Below are 18,180 nucleotides of genomic sequence, written 5' to 3' on the forward strand. Positions count from 1 at the left end.
GTGAAGGGATTTGGTGTGATATGGTCATATTTCCGCACTCTCATCAGGATCCTAGCAGCACTATTCTGTATGTATTGCAGCTTCTGGATGTTCTTGCTGGGGATCCAGACAAGAAGTGTGTTGCAGTAGTCTAGTCTAGCACACACACAATGGTCGTTTAAGACCCCCTCCTCCCCACCGTCCGCCGGCGCAACGCGACCTAATATGCATTCGCAGAAAATGCGCACATCATAGTCACCTTTAGTGTTGCTTTGTGTGCAAGTTCTTAAATTAGATTTAACTTTTCTGAACAATATCCAGTTTTGTGGTATTTCAATTAACTGGAATCCAGTGTGCTGTGGGGCCCTATTGTAGTGAATCACACCTGAGCCATCATAAATTAATCAAATCTTTAATGGACATGTGAAAGTAAACAACTTCTCCAAAGTGGGCTGGCTCAGGGTGGAGGACAGAGTAAAACTTGCACTGAGCCTAGTCTATAAAATCCGCTACACCTCCCTGATACCGAAGTACATGTCAAACTACTTCCTTAACGTAAATGACCGCCATAACCACAACACCAGGGGGAGCTCCACTAACCACGTTAAACCCAGATTCCGAACTAACAAAGGTCTTAACTCATTCTCTTTCTATGCCACATCAATATAAAACATACTTGCCAACCCTCCCGTTTTTAGCGGGAGAATCCCGGTATTCAGCGCCTCTCCGACAACCTCCCGGCAGAGATTTTCTCCCGACAAACTCCCGGTATTCAGCCGGAGCTGGAGGCCACGCCCCCTCCAGCTCAATGCGGACCTGAGACTGAGTGGGGACAGCCTGTTCTCACGTCCGCTTTCCCACAATAGAGGCTTTGCCTGCCCAATGAACGGAGAAGTTAAACAGGACAATACTGCCATCTAATGGATAGCCAACAGAAGACTGAAATTCAAGTATTTTTTTATTTTTTTTCTATGTAAATAAAATATATATATATATATATATATATATATATATATATATATATATATATATATATATATAGCTAGAATTCACTGAAAGTCACGTATTTCATACATATATATATATATATATATATATATATATATATATATATATATATATATATATATATATATATATATATATATATATATATATATATATATATATGAAATATATATGAAATACTCGAGTTGGTGAATTCTACCTGTAAATAACCACGCCCCCGACAATAACTGATACAGTCTGCTTTGCCAGTCCAAATACATTTGATGTTTTCCGTAGTCTTCCCTCGTCGGCCAGGTAATACAAAGCACACGCTACCTTTTTTTTAATCACATCCATGGGAGCTCGCATTCTCGTTGTCTCTCCTTCGACAAATGGACGAGGTTTTTCGAGAAGTAGAATCACAGCTGAAATTGGAAAGTTCTCTTGCCGTTCGAGAAGTGTTGTATCCGAAATAGCTGCAATCGCTTTCTCTTTTGATTGATTGATTGATTGAGACTTGTATTAGTAGATTGCACGGTACAGTACATATTCCGTACAATTGACCACTAAATGGTAACACCCGAATAAGTTTTTCAACTTGTTTAAGTCGGGGTCCACTTAAGGTATTCATGTGTGATTTCTACAAGCGCCTGTACATGTAGAGAAAGTAGAAACACGGGCATGTCTGGATGACTCGCCTCCATCTTTCTAGTGTTTACCTCCGAGTGGGAACAGGTTGTAATGATGGCTGTGGCGCATTCTTTTCTGACATCACTTCCTGTGTGGGTCGTGGTCTTTCTGGCGTCACTTCCTCTGCAAACTCAGTTTGTAAACAATCGATGAGTCCATACAAAGCTAAGAGCCGGAGATTCAAGAAATACACGGCGCACTTACTCGTGTAAAAAAATATCAAAAGAGAGTAACCTTAAACACTGGTTTAGTGTGGCTGAAACGGGGCTTAGGCTAAATAATGATTTGTTTAAGGATTTTTTTTTATTTAAACGGGGATAGCAGATCCATTCTGTGTCATACTTGATCATTTCGCGATATTGCCATATTTTTGCTGAAAGGATTTAGTAGACTGTGATGAGGTGGCGACTTGTCCAGGGTGTACCCTGCCTTCCGTCCGATTGTAGCTGAGATATGCTCCAGCGACCCCAAAAGGGACAAGCGGTAAAAAATGGAATGGAAGGATTTAGTAGAGAACATAGACGATAAAGTTTGCAACTTTTGGTCGCTGATTAAAAAAAGCCTTCCCTGTACCGGAAGTAGCGTGATGTCACAGGTTGAAAGGCTCTTCACATTTCCCCATTGTTTACACCAGCAGCGAGAGCGATTCGGACCGAGAAAGCGACGATTACCCCATTGATTTGAGCGAGGATGAAAGATTCACGGATGAGGAACGTGAGAGTGAAGGACTAGAGTGTAGTGCAGGATGTATCTCTTTTCGCTCTGACCGTAACTTAGGTACAAGGGTTCATTGGATTCCACACTTTCTCCTTTTTCTATTGTGGATCACGGATTCATATTTTAAACCACCTCGGATACTACATCCTCTTGAAAATGAGAGTCGAGAACGCGAAATGGACATCCAAAGTGACTTTTATCTCAACGACAATACATCGGCGAAGCTATTTAGCTACGGAGCTAACGTGATAGCACATCGGGCTTAAATGCAGATAGAAACAAAATAAATAAACCCCTGTGTTGTGTATCAACCTTTGATGACTACGTGGCATGTGTATGCTACTCAAAGTGAGTGAGTGTTGACTATGTGTAAAATTAATAATGTAAATGTTACCAAGGGTTGTTGTCTGTAAATGTTGGTTGTATCTTTCGTCGTTATCCAAGGGGGCAAGGCGAAGAGGCAGTTCGTGGACAGGCAAGTGGTCGTGGGCAAGAGCAGGGCAGCGTGGTCTAGGTCCGAGCAGGGAGGTCGTGGATCGAGGAGGGCAGTTAGGAATCCGGATGGGTGTCGAGTGAACTGGAGAAACACGTGGAGGTACCACCGGTCCAGAACTGGCCCTGGGGCACATGTTGTCCAGCTTGGAATAAAGTCTGGTAAAAGCTCTCTCAAGATGATCCTCAAGGGCAGTAAACCGAACCTGGTGTTCGCTGAGGACAAAGCTAAGGATAGCTAGGTCGGAAGATTTGGCTATCTGGGCCTGGGGCTTGCTGCTGTTGCCTGGTTCCGACATGTTGTTGGCCAGAACGTACTGTTGTGTATCAGAGAAGGAAAGGAGGCGACAACCAGGGCAGGACTGCGGTTTACAAGGTTTATTTGAAACCTTTGATGAATATGTGGCGTGTGTATGCTACTCAAAGTGAGTGAGTGTTGACTATGTGTAAAATTAATAATGTAAATGTTACCAAGGGTTGTTGTCTGTAAATGTTGGTTGTATCTTTCGTCGTTATCCAAGGGGGCAAGGCGAAGAGGCAGTTCGTGGACAGGCAAGTGGTCGTGGGCAAGAGCAGGGCAGCGTGGTCTAGGTCCGAGCAGGGAGGTCGTGGATCGAGGAGGTCAGTTAGGAATCCGGATGGGTGTCGAGTGACAAGGCACGATCACGGAGGTCAGGAGAGTCACTGTGGAAATACAAAAGGGCATGAACCAGGGGGAAACACGGAGCGATAGAGCAAAACAAGGACGAGGAAATCACTGGGAAAGGAATGCCAGACGTGATGCTTACTAGAAGGTTAGCGACGTTCTGGCAAAGGTTCCTTGGGTCCGCTGGTCTTTATGCCGCTCCCCCTCGTCAAGTCCAGGTGCGCAGATGAGTGAATGTTTGCAGGCTTGTTGCTGTGTGGGCGTGTTGTGCTCAGCGCGAGCAGAGGTGTGTCTGAGTGTGCTACCAGCAGAGGGGTTAACAGAGGTGCCTGCAGCTCCAGCTGCCGAGGAAACGTGGGTTCGTCTCCGCGTCATGACACCCTGACTGGAAGGATAGACAGAAAATCAACAATACTATTAAACCATGGACATGTAAATACACGGTTAATGATTTCCAGGCTGGCAAAGTTTAACAATGCTGTTGCTAGCGACGCCATTGTAGCTAACTTAGCATCGGGACCTCTACAGAGCTATGCTAAAAACATTAGCTATCCACCTACGCCAGCCAGCCCTCATCTGCTCATCTGCACCCGTGCTCACCTGCGTTCCAGCGATCGACGGAGCGACGATCATAGATGCGGTCGGCGGCCTGGAGACGGAGGAAGTCAAGGTGAGGTCGGCGGCTAGCGCGTCTGCTATCCATCTCTCAGTCCTCCTGGTTGTGTTGCTGTAGTCCGCCGCTAATACACCGATCCCACCTACAACTTTCTTCTTTGCAGTCTTCATTGTTCATTAAACAAATTGCAAAAGATTCACCAACACAGATGTCCAGAATACTGTGGAATTTTGAGATGAAAACAGAGCTTTTTGTATTGGATTTAATGGTGTACCAATACTTCCGGTTCAACGATTGACGTCACGCACATACCTCATCATACATAGACGTTTTCAACCGGAATTTTAGCGGGAAATTTAAAATTGCACTTTATAAGTTAACCCGGCCGTATTGGCATGTGTTGCAATGTTAAGATTTCATCATTGATATATAAACTATCAGTCGGTAGTAGTGGGTTTCAGTAGGCCTTTAATGTACACAGGGCCTAAGGCGATCATTCAGCGGTTTGTGTCCCGGTAGAGCCTTCTCCTTTGCTGTAATAAAAGGTCATTCGTGGCATCTTTTTCGGTCTCGTCACAATTAAGGACTTGCTGCAAAACAAATCCCCCGTCGCTGATGAAAAATTTAAAGCCCGAAGCGAACTAGCTAAATTGCTATCTCAAAGCGATTGTCTAGGCAACCCAAAGCTATTCAGAAAGATTGTGAGTGTTTGGAAACACTTCTGATCACACAATGTGATCTCTAAGTCAGGCTCACACAAGGTACGACCTTTGCGGGAATAGACAGGTCAGAAGTGCTGCTCGAGGTCGAAGCTCTTCAAAATGTCTGCACCCGTGTGAACAAGATGTGAACAGGATGTAAATAGAATGTAACGTAGGCGGACCTGCCTCTTCAAAATGGCTGTGCCTAAATGATTGATTGATTGAAACTTGTATTAGTAGATTGCACAGTACAGTGCATATTCTGTACAATTGACCACTAAATGGTAAAACCCAAATAAGTTTTTCTACTTGTTTAAGTCGGGGTCCACGTTAATCAATTCATTGCCTGCATGTACAGGAAGTGATGTCATCAAAATGGCAGCCCCTGATGGCTTGAAGCAGCATGCAAAATACACAAATAAATGAATGAAGCATTTGTATGCTGAGACATGGTTGGCACACATAGGCATATTTGGTGCGATGTAAACATTCGGAAACTGAAAAGGACGCAAACGGAGGCACTCTGGAATAGAGGTTCCACTGTGTCAGAGGCAAAATGAATAGACTTTAAACTCATGCATTAAAGACCTACTGAAATGAGATTTTCTTATTCAAACGGTGATAGCAGATCCATTGTATGTGTCATACTTGATCATTTCGCGATATTGCAATATTTTTGCTGAAAGGATTTAGTAGAGAACATCGACGATAAAGTTTGCAATTTTGGGTCGCTGATAAAAAAAGCCTTGCCTGTACCTGAAGTAGCGTGACATCACAGGTTGAAGAGCTCCTCACATCTGCACATTGTTTACACCAGCAGCGAGAGCGATTCGGACAGAGAAAGCGACGATTACCCCATTAATTTGAGCGAAGATGGAAGACTTGTGAATGAGGAAAGTGAGAGTGAAGGATTAGAGTGCAGTGCAGGACGCCAGGGTGTATCTTTTTTCGCTCTGACCGTAACTTAGGTACAAGGGCTTATTGGATTCCACACTTTCTCCTTTTTCTATTGTGGATCACAGATTTGTATTTTAAACCACCTCGGATACTATATCCCCTTGAAAATGAGAGTCGAGAACACGAAATGGACATTCACAGTGACGTATATCTCCACTACAATACATCGGCGAAACACTTTAGCTACGGAGCTAACGTGATAGCATCGTGCTTAACTGCGGATAGAAACAGAAGAAACATGCCCCTGACTGGAAGGATAGCCTGAAGATCAACAATACTATTATTACTTCTACTATCAGGAGACACCAAACCAAACCCTGGACCTGTAACCACACGGTTAATGCTGTCCAGCTTAGCGAAGCCTAGCAATGCTGTTGCTAACGACGCCATTGAAGCTAACTTAGCTACGGGACCTCGACAGAGCTATGCTAAAAACATTAGCTCTCCACCTACGCCAGCCCTCATCTGCTCATCAACACCCGTGCTCACCTGCGTTCCAGCGATCGACGGCGCGACAAAGGACTTCAGATCATCGGTGTGGTCGGCGGCTAGCATCGGATAGCGCGTCTGCTATCCAACTCAAAGTCCTCCTGGTTGTGTTGCTGGAGCCAGCCGGTAATACACCGATCCCACCTACAGCTTTCTTCTTTGCTGTCTCCATTGTTCATTAAACAAATTGCAAGAGATTCACCAACACAAATGTCCAGAATACTGTGGAATTTTGCGATGAAAACAGACGACTTCAGCTGGCCACCGTGCTATTCCAAAATGTCTGCTTCAACCCGTGACGTCACGCGCAAACGTCATCATACCGAGACGTTTTCAGCCGGATATTTCCCGGGAAATTTAAAATTGCACTTTATAAGTTAACCCGGCCGTATTGGCATGTGTTGCAATGTTAAGATTTCATCATTGATATATAAACTATTAGACTGCGTGGTCGGTTTCAGTAGGTCTTTAAGAGTGTGAATAAAATAACAGAAAATGCATGCCACACAATAAGCTTCGGAATATCTGTTTTTCGGTTAATTATACACATGAATAAACTTTACTGTAAATCTGTCGATTTTAGCTATAAAGCTAACTTTCGAATGTAAGTGCTGGGCAAGTTATAAAATGCCAGCAATAATCAGGGGAAGTATCTTCCGTATTATCAAAACAAATGCATTGAAAAAGTAATTGGTTATACCGCCATGCAAATACACACATGGACATCAGTACAAACCAGGGTGTACCAAAATGTGCCCATGTGTTCTGACCATGGCTTGGTGAATAATGTTATTGGGGATATCTATTTTGTGTATTATTTTGTTTAAATGGACCCCAGCCTTACCAACAAGGCACAGGGTCTATGACACTAGAGACCACTATTTGAGGACTTGTTTTTTAAGTTGGAATGCCAGAAAGAACCATTAGCGAGAACATGCGAAATCAATGAGCCAAGACAGATTAAAAGCTAGAACAGTGCTGCAGGGGGACACCGCCCCCAATCAGAGTAAAAATAATATACACAGGCTGCGCGTTAAGAGCACATTTGCAAACTACCAGGATGAACAAAAACAGCGTTTAACATCTGTTGTGAGGAAACGTCTGCCGTGGCCATCCTGTGACAGCCCACAAAGTGTTCCCCATGCGTCGACACTTATTTGCTTCATTTCTTTCTAATTTGTCACCCAACTCTTTTTAGACCAAGCAGCTAAGAAGTGCCTTGATTAAATGTTTACTTGCCCACAGTGAAATCATCAATGGGCTGTGATTCCTCTCAGCTTTGGAGATCAGTTTACCTTGCCTGCTTGAATGAACCTTGTTCACTAAACAAAAAGGCACTTTAGAAGAATATGCCACGAAAACGACTTTTTGGTGAATATATGCTTTAAAAGGTGACAAAGGAAGGACATTGTGTTGTTGATGTTGTGGCTTGTGCAGCCTTCTGAGACACTTGTGATTAAGGGCTACTGTATATAAATAAACTTTGATTGACTTTGATTGATTGACATTGTTGTATATTTGATGGTCGTGTAATGGGTGATGAGCCAAGGAGACGCCAAGAGAAATCGTCGAACAAAAAGCGTTATTTGTTTCAGCGAGCCTCGGACTAGAACTGCAGCTCTCGGAGAAGAAGTGTGCCGATTCTCTTCATTCTGCTGTCCTGACGGAACACTTGTGTTTAAATACCATTTCTAGTAGACTACCTCTCCTTGTGGGTCTAATCTTGATGCCGGACGGTCTGGCCTGTCTATCTTTCCTTGTCATTATTCCTAATGATTAGTTTAAATCAGGTAACCTTCTAACCCTATCCTCTGTCCCTATCTGTGGACCTTTTACCAGGTGTTGCTAATGTCTTTACTCTTCCTCCCGACACCTACATTTTCATGGGATTCCCAATCTACTGTGGACACTCTCTACAGTGCCGGTGATGGACATTTGCACTTTGACCTTAATAGGAGAATACTATTAAAAGATGATGTGGCCAAATACAAACACATGCTACTTCCAATCCTATAAGATAACCCACACAGCAGAAGACTGCTATACGGATCCGCCTTCAAGTCGCCCAACCCGCGTTACTGTCACATTCGTTTTGGCTCCGCCTAGAGGATACAGCTCCGCCTCTGAAAATTGTACGGTCAGACAGCTGATCCTGAGCAGACCCGTGTCTGATTCGCATACGCGGACGCGACAAACTAAACCGGCGCGCGCCGCCTAGAGTTATAGGCTGCGCCTACGCGCGCTGAGCCGACCAATGTCTGCACCCGTAGACGTGGACGCGCCTACTAGCGTGTACGCGCATGAGCCAAGATCATCATTTCTGGACTTTCTTTGCTGGAACACGAACTTAAGTATAGATTTATTGATTTATTGCTACATTCGCAGTAAAGATCGGCCTTTGTGTTTCCATCATCATTTATGTATGATTGTAATGACGTTGTTTGATATTAGGACTAGCAGTAAAACTTTATATTCTGTAAAAAAAGGCTATTTTATTTCGAGCGCCGCCTCCCAGAATGCTTTGCATGGGGACGTGCGTCTGACGTCACATATCCAGAAAATTCGAAATGGCTGCACGCGGGAGGTGAGGCCCGAGCGAAGAAAAGTGGAAAAGAGTGTTATTCGTCAAAAAACCCACACAACGACGGTCATTTTTTCGCCGTGCTATTGTAAAATTGTCTTTTATCTGTGTTTTGTGTTCCGGGGGACCCCGACTCCAGAATTATTATTTTTTATTTTTTTATTTTTTTATTAATCAATCAACAAAACAATACACAACAATACCACAACAATGCAATCCAATTCCAAAACCAAACCCGTCCCACCAATGTTAGAATAACAACAAACAGAGCAATTGAGAGCAATTGAGGACACACAAACATGACACGGAACAATACAAATGACTCCAGAATTTGAAAGTTAGCGCGTGAAGCCGGTGAGTAAAAAGTTCAATACAGTTAACTTAGGCCATCTTTTGTTAGACGCTGTGAATGTGTGTAGGTTACATGCTACGATATTCCACATATTTCCAACTGGTTGAAACGAAAGCGTATTACTTTATTGTCAGTGTTGTTTAGGCCCAGGTCGCTAACGTTACTTCGTTAGTCAACAACGTAACGTTAACGGAGTGGAAACAGCCGTTCTTTGCTATTAATATGAGTGTGTATTATTTCTTTCTTTGTTCTTTAGTGGAGCTCGAGATCCTGTTTACTGTGGACTAGCTGTGTGTGACGCCCTGTTGTTTTTGTTTCCATTAAAAAAAAAAGGTATGTCTATGTGTTTTTTGGCATAGTTAATTGTAGAAAAAAATATAAAATGAGGTGATGTGAGTGGGAGAAATTGCTGCACATATTAAGGATCCTTTTTCTTGATCTATATTTTTGTTATTTGCTGATGTATATATTTTATATACTGTTTTTTATTTAATTAATTTATTAGAGACTATTTTATGCTTTATTTACCTTTTTTTATTATTATTATTTTATTTACTATTATTATTATTATTTCCACATGTAAGCATAAATAATTGATCATATTAGTACATTGTTTGATTGCTTTGCTTAATCCATTCCATAATTTAAGTGTTGTACATGCGTACAAATGTTTTAAAATACATTTCTCTCTAAGATTATTTTTCTCCTCTTTTTTTGAGAAGAATTGTTGTATATTCTTGGGTAGCAGGTTATAGTTTGCTTTGTTTATAATTTTAGCTGTTTGCAAATTCACTATGTCGTGGAATTTCAGTATCTTTGATTCAATAAATAAAGGATTTGTGTGTTCTCTATATCCAACATTATATATTATTCTGACTGATCTTTTTTGTAACACCGTTAATGAATGAAGTGTACTTTTGTAATTATTTCCCCATATTTCTACACAATAACTCAGATATGTAACACTAGTGAACAGTAGACAATATGAAGTGATTTTTGGTCTAGAACATGTTTTGCTTTATTCATTATTGACGTGTTTCTTGCTACTTTATGTTGTATATTTTTTACTTGAGATTTCCAGTTCAATTTATCATCAATCATTATACCTAGAAATTTGGTTTCATTTACTCTTTCAATTTCTATTCCGTCTATTTGTATTTCTGTTTGACTTTCTCTTCTACTGTTACCAAATAGCATTATTTTAGTTTTACTGAGATTCAAAGATAGTCTGTTTTTGTCAAACCATCTTTTTAATTTGTTAATTTCTTCTGTTATTATTTGTATTATCATCTGTGTGTTCTCTCCTGAACAAAACGCTGTTGTATCATCCGCAAATAATACTAACTTTAAATATTTTGTAACTTTACAAATGTCATTTATATAGACATTGAATAATTTAGGTCCTAGTATTGATCCCTGAGGTACACCACAGGATATATTTAGCGTTGTAGACGTGTGTTCGCCTAGCTTCACGTATTGTTTCCTGTTCGTTAGATAACTTCTTATCCAGTTTAAGACTAACCCTCTGATGCCATATCGTTCTAGTTTTTTGATTAAAATATTGTGATTAATTGTGTCAAATGCTTTAGTTGGATCCATAAAAACTGCTGCTGCACATTTTTACTATCTATTGCATTGGTAATTTCTTCTGTAATTTCAATTAAAGCCATTGAAGTTGAAACATTAGCTCTGTATCCATATTGATTCTCTTCGAGTATTCTATTTTTATTTATGAAACTCTCTAATCTGTTATTGAACAGTTTTTCAATGATTTTAGAAAATTGTGGAAGTAAAGAAACAGGTCTATAATTTGTAAATTGATGTTTGTCTCCAGTCTTATAAATTGGTGCAACTTTAGCTATTTTCATTTTGTTTGGAAATTTACCTGTTTGAATTGATAAGTTACTAATATACATCAATGGTCCTGAGATCTCTTCAATAACCTTTGTTATCGTTTCCATATCATTTCCGTTACAATCAGTTGAAGTCCAACAGAGCCAAACAAGTACTCTGATCAAGGAACCAAATAACGATATTGTTTGAACATTTTGGATGTCTTGCATACCTATACCCTGATCACAAATTCATAGTTTACGCACCTTATTTTAACCACCTCCAGTAACTTTAAGTCATGTTTTTTTTTTCAAATGTAATCTCCTTAATACCTACTTGGCATACTTGGCTTTGGATGCTACATACCATAAACAAACGTATCTGTCTTGTAATCTTGTTTGATTACAGGTGCTGTGAGAAAAAAATGTGTTGACAAGGTCAGCCACGGACGCTGAGGTCACCAAACACGCCATCAGGTGGTTCAACTTGGCGGGGGATCGGGCAACGAGGAGACGAGTCCCGCTTCCACCTCCTCAGGAGGAATAGAGATGTATATGTATAAATAAACAACCTTTTATTGAACTTCTTGTCATTCACCAGTTATTCATTTTCTGATATGTTAGCTGTGCATGGCATGGAGCAGCATTTCGTTGAAGTTGTAGCCTAATAGATTAAATATGTATATTTACTTTTTATATATATATTTATACATTATATATTTACTTTATAGAGTGAATTGACCATTTTCTGTTTCTGCCTATTGACAATATTGTTAGTTTAAAAATACAAGGCAATGCATATGTAAGTGTAACCTATTTTTATGGGCATGCCTCTTAATGATGTTAAGTTCCTGTTATAGGCTGTTTTGCAGTGTATGCTTGGAGCTCTTGTTTTGAAGGCGCCTAGAGCGGAAGTGATGTCATGTGTGGTGAAGCGGAGGTTTGTGAGAAGAAGAAAAATAAAGTGGTCCTCGTGTGAACTGGAGCCTCCGTGTTTGTTATTTTGTAGTTTGATACAGTCTAGGCGATATTTATAAACCCTCGGTTACATTGGTGGCAGCGGTGGGATTTTCGGTCCCGCAAAAGAAAGACGTTTATTAATGCAAAGTTCTGAGAGTCAGTTAGCTTCATAGTTAGCCGCAGTTAGCAACGGCGGAGTGTCGTCTTGGCAGGAAGCAAGAAGACTTATTTCATATTGCTGCTGCAATGTGGAATAAAAGCGAGGACCCGCTGGACTATAGCTACAGAGAGCAACGTGGAGACAGATCGTTCGCCAGCAATGTGAAAATTGAGCTCCCGCAGCCATTTTCCGGTGAGGAAAAACAAAGTTTCCCCTGCTGGGCCAGGCAATATGAAGTAGCAGTGAAGGCGCTTGTTGGAGGCACGGGCAGTAGCTTTGATTATGAACTGGTGAGGATTTTACCCACGCGGCTGACAAAGGCTGCTTTTCGTCTCTGGGATAGCTTGCCAGCTGCTGTTCAGGTGGACTACGATCAGGTGAAAGAGAAACTGCAGGAGGCTTTCGGACAAAAACGTTTCCTAGACTGTTTCAGAGCAAATATCTCTGCCCGCCTACGTGCTCCCGGAGAGAGTCTGGAAGTATACGCAGCAGACATAAGCAAGCTAGTTCAGGAAGCATTCCCAGGCTACGGTGATATAGCCCAGAAAGAGGAGAAATTTCGCAGATTTTTGGCTGGACTCGACCCAGCTCTGAGAGCTAAATGTCATGAGCAGGGAGCGACTGATTTGGAGGAGGCCCTGATCATCGCTGGCCGGTGTGAGATGGCCAGAGAGGCCCTAAAGATGGACTATGTCAGCACACAGGTACGCCCACCTCCCACTGAAAGCGGTACAGCGGCCATGGTGCACTCCATATCTGGTGATGGCGGTGGGTTGTATAGGACTATGGACAGACTTACGGCAGATATGAGGGAAATGAGGATGGAAATGAAACGAATGGCAGAGGAAAACACCCGACTGCGATCCAGCCACTGGAAAGATGAACGGCGAGCACCTCATCCAGTACGTGGAAGTCAGTGTCAATGTACTTGTGGGGAGCTAGGCTGTCCGTCTCGACCATGGGGTCAACAGAGAGGGCGTTCACCTGACTGTGGCTATGAACAGAGAGGGCGTTCACCTGACCGTGGCTGGCGCGAGCGGCGCACAGAAGGAGGGCCGAGGGAGAAACAGGACTATTGGGGTCCCTACAACAACCGAGCCAACTCCCCAAGTTGGCGGGGTCCAAGACCTGCTAGAAGCCCCTCTAATGAGGAAACACAGAGACGGCGAGGTGTGCATTTTCTCTCCCCCAGGAGGGAAGAAGCAACAAACCAGTCGGGAAAAGAGATGTAGCTGATGTTGCAGCCCAAACGTCAGCTACAGAACCTATGGACCCTATGGAGGGAGGGATGTTTATCCCCTCCATGAGCAATGCAATGACACCGGACAAGACAGAACAGCGAACCTCATATGTGAGGGGAAGCATTGAAGGGACTGAAATTAACATATTGATCGATTCAGGAGCAACCGAGTCGTTCATCAGTGACAACTTCCGCAGGTCTGTTCCAGCCCTGCACAAGCGACCCTTAACGGCGGATTTTATTGCTGCACGGGCAGTGAATGGACAGTTGCTCGACACACTGGGCACTATAACAGTGACTATGCGTCTGGAGAAGACCTCCCGACAGCAGGTTTTCCATGTTATTAGGGGGTCCACACAAACAGCGCTACTGGGCTTGGACTTTCTTGTCGCAAATCATGCCCTTCTGGATTATGCCCGTGGCAAACTACACCTATGGGACACTGCACTTCCACTCCTGAGTGGAAAAGACCTGATTCCGGAGTGTTGTAATGTTTCCATCGCCACTGTTGTGACACTGCCCCCCCTCAGTGAGATGCTGGTGCGTGTGAGTGTGTCCCCACCTGGGCCCGTTGATCAACTTCCTGACTTTGTGGGTTACTTATCACCCAACCTGAAAGGCAAAAGTGAGTGTGTCATAGCTCACACAGTGACATCTGTAAAGGACGGGGTTACCACAGCCCGTGTGTTGAACCCTACAGATCAGGACATTATACTGAGAGAAGGCGTGCACCTGGGGGAGTTTTTCTCCGTGGATGAGGCGGAGATCGTGACACTTCCTCAGCGTCCAACCGAGACTGTCTCTACCATTTCATCCAGTGAGGTGCCTGTTGTGTCACTGGAGGAGTCTTCTGCTTGTCAGCAACAGAAAGCACAACTGGCTGCACTGCTGGCCGAGCATCAGGGGATTTTCAACCCGTCAAAAGGGGGGACTGGCAGATGCACCCTTATCCAACATCACATCAAGACCGGTGATCATCCTCCTTTGCGGCAGCGCGCCTACCGGACTTCACCAGAAAAGAGAGAGGAAATAGACAGGCAGGTGACTGCCCTGCTGGCGGACGGGGTGATTGAGGAAAGCTGCAGCCCATGGGCCTCGCCTGTGGTCCTTGTCAAGAAGAAGAATGGTGAGTGGAGATTCTGCATTGACTATCGTCGTCTGAACAGTGTAACCGTGAAAGATTCTCATCCGCTCCCCAGGGTGGATGAGACCCTGGATGCACTGGCGGGCTCCCTTTGGTTCAGCACATTGGATTTCACTAACGGATATTGGCAGGTCGAGGTCGCTGAGGGAGACAGGGAGAAAACTGCCTTCACCACGGGCCGGGGCCTCTACCAGTGGCGGTCTATGCCGATGGGCCTTACTAACTCACCTGCAACATTTCAGCGCATGATGGAGCTGGTGCTCAGAGGGCTCCCATGGCAAGTGTGTATGGTGTACCTTGACGACGTGTTAATATATAGCCCCACCTTTGAGGCCCATCTCACCAGTTTGCGTGAAGTTTTCTCCAGGATCCATGCAGCTGGCCTCAGGCTGAATCATAAGAAATGTCATCTGGCTCGAGATCATGTAGTGTTCCTGGGACATGTTGTTTCTCGCCACGGCTTACAGCCCGACCCTCGAAACACAGACAAAGTCAGAACCTGGCCCACACCACAGAACCCAACCGAAGTGAGAGCCTTTGTGGGCCTTTGCTCTTACTACAGACGCTTTGTTAAAAACTTTGCCCAATGTGCAGCCCCTCTGCACCGCCTCACCTGCAAGGACACACCTTTTAAATGGACAAGTGAGTGTGACACAGCCTTTGAGTACCTGAAGGGGGTGCTTTCATCTGCTCCAGTTGTCACCATGCCTGATTTTAACATCCCTTTTAAAGTGTACACAGATGCCTCTTTGGAAGCAGTGGGGGCGGTGTTGGCTCAGGACCAGGACGGACTGGAGCGTGTGGTGTCATACGCTAGCCAAGCACTTAGTTCCCCAGAAAAACGCTGGTCTACATTTGACAGAGAGCTGTGGGCCGTAGTGTGGGCTACACGGCAATTCAGACATTACATAGGGTCAGCTGCCTTTACCATCATAACTGATCACAAGCCTCTGCTGGGCCTGCGTGGCATGTCCATTGACAAGGATCCCACGGGACGCCGAGCAAGATGGATACTGGAACTGGACCCTTATAACTGGAGTATGCAGCACAAGGACGGCAAACGGCATACTAACGCTGATGCACTTTCACGGCGTCCTCAAGACCCTGAGCCTAGTGTGGTAAACACAGGTGAGACAACCACACAAGTGAATGTTATAAGCTCAGATATAGAGCCCAGCGTTCCCCAACCAGTCACTCAACTGCTACAAACAACCACGGGAAACCCACCGACCTCTGACCTCCATACAGGGGAGCGGCGTGTGGAAAAGAACAGTGGGGTGCAGGACTTGTCATTCAAATATGTACTGTCACATGACGGAACGGAAATGAGGGGGCTACAACGGGCCGACCCAGATATTAATCGGGTGTTGGACTGGATGGAGAGAAGTGGCTCTCGGCCATCTAAGGGGCAGATGAGAGGTAGCTCTAGGTGGCTTCGAAAATTATGGACTGAATATCCCCGCCTCGCTGTTGTTAATGGACTACTTTGCAGGACGGTGAACTCTCCCCTCACCGGAGATGCTCTGTGTCAGGTTGTTATGCCCTCCTCACTTATCGCTGATGTGTTGCAGCATCTACATGGGGGCTCTACATCGGCACATTTTTCCGTGGAAAGAGTGTGGGAACGTGCAAGGGAAACTTGCTACTGGCCGTTCATGTTCAAAGATATTCAGCGGTGGTGTGAACAGTGCATCCCCTGTCAAACCCGCAAGGCCCCGGTGCCTAAGCATCGGGCACCGATGGGGGGCGTCCATGTAACTCGGCCACTCCAGAGAGTGGCAACGGACATTCTGGAACTGCCAGTGACTTCTAAAGGAAATAGATATGTGTTAGTAGTGGAAGACTACTTTACCAAATTTGTGAATTTGTATGCTCTCTCTAACCAAACAGCACAGTCGGTAGCACAGTGTTTGTTCGATGACTATGTGATGGTGCATGGTGTTCCTGAAGTGATTCATAGTGATCAGGGGCGGCAGTTTGAAGCTGAGATTGTTCAAAGAATGTGTCAGCTCCTGGGAATTAAAAAGACACGCACTACACCTTATAATCCCAAATCGGACGGAATGGTTGAACGCTTTAACCGCACGCTGATCGACCAGCTTGCCAAATCGCTGCTTGCCTGCGGTGGTGAGTGGGATGATTATCTGAAACAGGTGGCTTTCGCCTATAACACATCTGTACATGCCTGCACCAACTACAGTCCGTACTATCTACTTCACGGACGGGAGGCTCGTGTTCCAGTGGATGTGTTGGTGCCGTCTCATTTGGTGCGCTCTGACTTGCCTTTTTCTCTTGCTGATTTTGTGGCCTCTTTAGCAGAGAGGCTGGAGACTGCTTTCGCTGGTGCCAGGCAAGGTGGCGCCAACGCTCACGAGAAGCAAAAGCTGTACTATGATGGAGCTGTGCGTCACCGGCCGTATGCAGTAGGGGATCTGGTATGGCTACGTAATCCGACAGAGGACAGGATGAAACTTGCTCCCCACTGGAGGGGGCCCTACAGGGTCCTGTCTGTGTTGGACTCTCAAGGGGAACCTGGACTCACCTATCATATTGGCAACCCTTTGGAAATTGATGGACAGGGGCAGGTCGTTCATTATGATAGACTGAAACCATACACACTACCGATGGCTGCTGGTTTTTCAAATGGCATGCCTACTTCTCCTAGTCAGGCTCCCTCATTGCTGGACGAGGGGTCGCCAGAGGGGGGTGCTGGGGCTGACGAGCCGCTGACCTCTGGTGACACAGGGACTGTTCAGATTACAGGCATCAGAGAGCCACTACAGACTGTTTCTCGTTCTGGGGGGAATGTGAGACAACCAGTTCGTTTCAAGGACTTTGTCACTTTTGGTTAGCTGTTTAGAAATAGAAAGAAAATCAAACAAAAATTGGGCTTTCGGTTGGAGGTTGTCAAGGTAACTTGATATGTTCTTACTGTGATGGCAAATATTTCATATGTGTATAGTATGTCGGGATGCTATGGTGTATCAGAATTTTCTGGTGTACGTGGGAATAGTGTGGCATGCGTGACTGCAGTGGTGTGTGGGGAACATGCATATATATATATTTTTTTTGTGTGTGGGTTAACTCCTGTGTTTTGACTGCCTGTGTTGTTTTTGCAGTTATTCTGTTATGATGTTGAAACGAGGACGTTTCTTTTTGTAGGAGGGGAGGTATGTAACCTATTTTTATGGGCATGCCTCTTAATGATGTTAAGTTCCTGTTATAGGCTGTTTTGCAGTGTATGCTTGGAGCTCTTGTTTTGAAGGCGCCTAGAGCGGAAGTGATGTCATGTGTGGTGAAGCGGAGGTTTGTGAGAAGAAGAAAAATAAAGTGGTCCTCGTGTGAACTGGAGCCTCCGTGTTTGTTATTTTGTAGTTTGATACAGTCTAGGCGATATTTATAAACCCTCGGTTACATAAGCATATATTGCTGTAGTAGGGCTTAGTGAATTTTTTAGTTTCCTATTTTATCCTACAGCAAGAACCGAAGGGATTTTGAAAATAAGATAAAGGGGTCCAAAACGGCCAGATGAGCCAGGGTTTTTATGAGTCCGTTGCTGGTCCGCGGCGGGAGGTTAGGCTTTGATCTTGGGTGCGGAGCGGATGCAGCGCGCCGTCACGGCGGATCCGCGACCCGT

The 18,180-nt window shown here is 44.4% G+C and overlaps 1 long non-coding RNA gene across 1 annotated transcript; it reads left to right on the forward strand.

Moving 5' to 3' along the window:
- Positions 1–8,840: 8,840 nt before the first annotated feature.
- LOC133653074 (uncharacterized) lies at positions 8,841–11,602 on the forward strand. The gene is made up of 3 exons (XR_009826651.1): positions 8,841–9,209; positions 9,464–9,540; positions 11,449–11,602. It is a non-coding gene; the product is annotated as an uncharacterized LOC133653074 (long non-coding RNA).
- Positions 11,603–18,180: the final 6,578 nt, after the last annotated feature.

Source organism: Entelurus aequoreus, linkage group LG07 (assembly GCF_033978785.1).
Source record: "Entelurus aequoreus isolate RoL-2023_Sb linkage group LG07, RoL_Eaeq_v1.1, whole genome shotgun sequence".
In the NCBI taxonomy this organism is placed as follows: Eukaryota; Metazoa; Chordata; class Actinopteri; order Syngnathiformes; family Syngnathidae; genus Entelurus; species Entelurus aequoreus.